The 5,056-nt window shown below is 45.7% G+C and overlaps 1 pseudogene; it reads right to left on the bottom strand.

The window, feature by feature from the left end:
• Nucleotides 1-3,307: 3,307 nt before the first annotated feature.
• LOC146893628 (prothymosin alpha pseudogene) lies at nucleotides 3,308-4,322 on the bottom strand (annotated as a pseudogene).
• Nucleotides 4,323-5,056: the final 734 nt, after the last annotated feature.

The following is a 5,056-nucleotide window of genomic DNA, read 5'->3' as shown; positions in this document are numbered from 1 at the left end:
CCAGGTCTAGCTTCACCTGAAGTCACCTGCTATTGCATCTGCATCTGATTTCACTCATACCTTGCCCTGCTTGAATGTGTCCACCATTTGGGGTTGGGTTTTCTGCCGTTGGCTGCTGAAGCTCTGACTGTTCTTTCCAGCTGGATAAACTGAGAGCCTTGGGCTGCAAAGTTTGACCCTCCACTAGCTGCTGGGCTGCCATTCCTTCCTGGCACCAGAAAAAAACAGTCAAACCACTGGCTGGCCACTGAGTCAAAACCAGAGACTTGATGGCTTTTGGCAATATCTGATAGGGCTGTTTCTGAACCATGGTTCACATCTCCCAGTCCTCAAGGGGCAAAGATGAAAAGCCAAGTCCCTTTGGTTAGAGGACAAAACAGGCTCAGGGAAGGGAGAACCACAGCAGTCAGCAGAGAGGTGATAGGTGGGGATTAAGGGCATTAGTGATTAACTCCAAGGCACAATCATGCATTGGTGTCATATTAAGGACAGAAGGAGAAACTTCTGCCCTTGGAGTGGCTTATGAAAGAGTGAATCTGGATTTGCATTTTCTACTTCACGCTCTCTGTGTCTTCCACCCTCTGTCCCTCTGTCCCTCTATTGTACGAGGAGTCTGAATCTGTGCCTGCCTGGAGACTGTCTTGTGAATGTATTTGTCCCTGTGTCTGTCCCTCTGTGTGTCTGTTTCTATGTCTGTCAGTCTCTGTGATGTCTGTTTTATGAGCTGTGTGTGTCTGTGATGCACACATGTGTGCGTGTGTGCACGTGCGTGTGTGGATTTGCACGTTAGTGTTGTCTGTCTCTAACAAAGGGTTTTGCTCTGTATTTCCTGAACACCACAGAGAGCATCACATGGAGGGAGGACTGGGACACTTTTCAGGAATCTTTAACAGAGTTTTACGAGGGATTAAGTCACTGGCTCCAGCTGATTCCAACTGACCTAGATAACAAATAGCAGTGCTTATCAACCCATGCCAATAAAGTGCATGGTAGATTTTAGGAAGTTGCTTTCAATTTATGTATTTGCTGCTTTCGGCAAGTCGATACACATGGGTCAGGCTTCTATGTCAGGTGGTGCATGAGTACATAACTTAGGATTGCAGTTATGCATTAGCTTATGTTGTAAACATTGATTACATCAGAAATTGAAGGCAAGCAAGGTAGGTTGTTACATTGTTTTTTAAAGGTAGGTTAAATAAACAGACTGATTATTCAGTGGCTAGCAGTTTTAAGTCACTTAAGTGATTTCAAAGTGTATTATTAACTTTGACTGTGAGGTCCGACAAAAATTCTGCTCTTAGGATGTAAGATATTTTCCGAATATTGCATTGCCAGTGATAGCCGGAAGACCATGTGTGTTCTAGAGAGCCAACCACTGGATGATGTGAGACTCAGCAACCTCTGTGTATCTGTGATAAGATGCAAAAAAGCACCTTTCTTGAATGAAGCAAGGGAGGGGGCCTGAGTCTTATCTATGGTGTTCTTTATTGCCTGCCTTCCCCGGTCACTCACATTCAGCTTCCCCTTCTCTTACTTTGTTAGACCAGGCAGAGTCATCATCATGTTGTTGCTTAGTTTCTGTCAACTCGACACAAGCTAGAGTCATCTTGGAAGAGGGAGTCTCAACTGAGAACACACCTTCATAAGATCAGTCTGTGGGCAAGTGTGTGGGGGCATTTTCTTCATTAACAATTGTTATGGGAGGGCCTAGCCCCTTGTGGATGGTGCCACCCGCTAGGAAAGTGGCCCTGGGTTGTAAAATAAGGTATTCTTAGCAAGATGTGGGGAGCAAGCCATTAAACAACATTCCTCCATGACCCCTATTTCAGGTTTTGCCTTCAGGTTCATCAAGTTCCCACCTTAGCTTCTCTGGTGAAGGACTATAACCATTAAGCCAAATAAACCCTTTCCTTCCTAGGTTGCTTTTGGTTGTGGTGTTTATCACAGCAATAGAAAGTAAACTAAGACATTGTGTGACATCACAGACAGTCCCTATTTACGGTAGAGGTCAGGGTCCTTTGCCTTTGCCAGCCCTGGGATCCTCTCAGCACAGCAGAGCCTTGCTCAAACTTTTGGACACTCCAATTGGAAAGAGAGATATCTGTCCTGCCCTTCACTGGTGTCTGTATGAACAGCTCAGGGGTTTCCACCTCTTCATAGCAAAGCCACCACAGCCATGGCAGGGGCAAGCAGGGAACTTACTGGCCACTAAGCACCAGTAGGCATGTAAGACCCAAGTCTGACAAATGGATGCAAGTAAGGCAGAGAAGTCCCTAGGGCCTGTGGATGCACCACAGGTGCATCTGTCTGTGTGAGTCGCCTGGTGGTTCCTGAGGTGCACAGAAGGCTTCATATGTAGGCTCTAGGCACACAGGGAAGAAGAGGTCTACCCCATTGGAGTTTACTCCAAATGAGATACAGGTACCACCAGACAGACGGGCAGCACTGATGAGTTGCTTTCCTGGACAAAGACTGCTACACAGGGGCAGTTTTTACTTTGCAGTGAGCCCCAAAGGCTCACACATTGAGGACTTCGTCAGCTGCAAACACTAGAGCGCTTTGTAGCTTAAGTCTGGTTCATTTCCCAAAGGCATATAAAGTGCAGGGCTAGCGATGGGGCACTCAAGATCCAGACATAGGCAGCTGTTGGTTTGGCAGCCCAGCAGTGCCATCGGTGGCCCAGTTGCCACCCATCTCTCCATCATTAAGCAGCAAATGTTGGTGTCACTCCCTTCCTACTGCAAGATGGCTGTTTCCACCCCAGCCATCATATCTATAGCGTTGCTGCTTACCATAAGCTAAGGAGAGCTTGTCTTCTCTGCCATTCTGTCCTTTAGGAGGGACTTGATATGGGAGGTCCTTCTGGACACTGGGAATATGTGCTGCTTTTATTGGTGGATGAATAAAGCTGCTTTGGCCTATGGCAGGGCAGAATATAGCTAGGTGGGAAAGCCAAAGTGAATACAGGGAGAGAGACACCGGCCCTGGTAAGGTGACACTGGCAAGATCTGGGTTAGTTCTCCATGCTCAGAGTCTGGAAGTAGCCAAAGAGCAGGATGAGGACAGAGTCTTTCTTTCAGAAGATACCTGATGTTCTTTGACCTCCTGTGGTCAAGACGCTGGAGCTAATTTTACACTCATTACCTGCACTGCACACAGAACCTTTTTCTCCTACCAATCTATTTTCAGAGTATTTAGGTTTTTTTTTTTGAACAACTCAGCAAAATAAAGTTCCGGTTTATTGTTGGACATTGTTTCACACATACATCAAACAGGCCCCCCCAAAAATAAATAAATAAACAGCAACTTCATAGACAAAAAAAGGAAGAAAAAAAGAAACCTTTAATCTTCGGCCTTTTTAACCATCTCATACAAACCAACTACTTATAGTACAGCTAGGTACATACACAAAAAAAGTTACTGGAATGCTCGGAATAAGATTGTTTTTTTGTTGTCATTTTTTTTTACAAGGTTTTTTCTCCTTTGAGATTATAATGAACATGGTCACACCACAAGTAAGGTCAGAAGTAGGACAGAGAATGCTCTGAAGGCTGGTCTGGTCACCCATTATCATCAAAAATGGCTGACCCCTAACAATTTGTACAAAAATATAAAATGTGAATAAAAAATACAAATTTTCCTTTAAAGTATTTTTAAGAAAAAAAGCAGGGCCTTGGAAGTTTTGGTTTTTCCTCCCCTGTTGCAAATTCATGTTGTGGTTTTGGTGGGTTGATGAAGAGCGCATGTCATCTGTGGGTGGCACTGCCCGCTATTGGCGGGCAGGGCCTGCTCCTCTACTCGAAGGTGACCACGTTTATATTCTGAGACGGGAAGTGGAGGGTGAATAGGTCACGGCGGCCTTAGTTTAGCTTTGTCCTTTGCTGTCTAGTCATCCTCGTCTGTCTTCTGCTCCTTGGTGTCAACATCATCATCCTCATTGTCTTCAGCTACCCGCTTGCCCGCTTGCCCGTAGGAGCCTCAGCCTCCTCATCTTCATCTCCATCCTCTTCCTCACCGTCACCTTCTTCCTCCTCCTCCTCCTCTTCCTCCCCACCTTCTTCCTCTTTTTCATCTACCTCATTGTCGGCCTCCTGCTCCCCATTTTCCTCATTAGCATTGCCATTGGCAGGTGCGTCTCTTCCATTTTCTGCCTCCTCCACAACTTCCTTCTTCTCCTTCAAGTCCTTGGTGGTGATCTCGGAGCTGGTGTCCACGGCTGCGTCTGACATGGTGGGGCACGCCGGTGATCCGCTGCAGCGAGGGCGAGAAGAATCAAGTTCGAGGACTCTGGCAAGAGAGCTGCCGGAGTCCGCCGAGCAGCACCAGGAACAATGCAAAGATGACTTTTCAGAGCAGCCAGTCCAGAGCATTTAGTTTTCATGCTCCTAATTCCTTAACATAAGATAACAAAGAGAAACTTTTGTCTCCCTTATATAATGAATCTAGACAATGTGATGTTTCATCGTATTTGTGTATGTGTGTGTGTGTGTGTGTGTGTGTGTGTGTGTGTGTGTGTGTGTGTGTGTGAGAGAGAGAGAGAGAGAGAGAGAGAGAGAGAGAGAGAGAGAGAGAGAGAAGGTTTGTGGAGGCAAGTATGTAGGTGCAGATTTTAGCATTGGCTCTCCTCTATTATTTTTCATCTTAACTTTTTTGAGATAGAGCCTCTCATTGAACCTCAAGAGCAATGAGGTTGCTAAGCAGGCAGCAAGCCACAGGGATCCACCTGTCTCTACTTGACCCGTCCTGGGTTTTAGCCATTCATGGCAGCGTTCAGCTTTTTACATGGGTGCTGGAGATCCAAACTCAGGTCGTCCCGGTTGTATAACAGGTAATTTACTAAATGAGACATCCCAGCTCCTTGTATGTCTTTTTTTCTTATATTAATAAAATCTCCACAAACTCTGTGTTTCCCCTCCCTATTGTAATGAATGCAGCAGGTACCCAAGGCAACGCTTGGCCTTAGCGACATAGTGTACTGGAGTCCATGAGTAAATTTGAATTCCTGCTGAAACAGAATCATGGGAATTGTAAGTAAATGTAATGTAAAACATGAATT

Source organism: Myodes glareolus, chromosome 7 (genome assembly GCF_982192425.1).
Source record: "Myodes glareolus chromosome 7, mMyoGla1.1, whole genome shotgun sequence".
In the NCBI taxonomy this organism is placed as follows: domain Eukaryota; kingdom Metazoa; phylum Chordata; class Mammalia; order Rodentia; family Cricetidae; genus Myodes; species Myodes glareolus.
The sequence above is the reverse complement of the archived record's forward strand: the minus strand, read 5'-3'. Positions and strand labels throughout refer to the sequence as shown.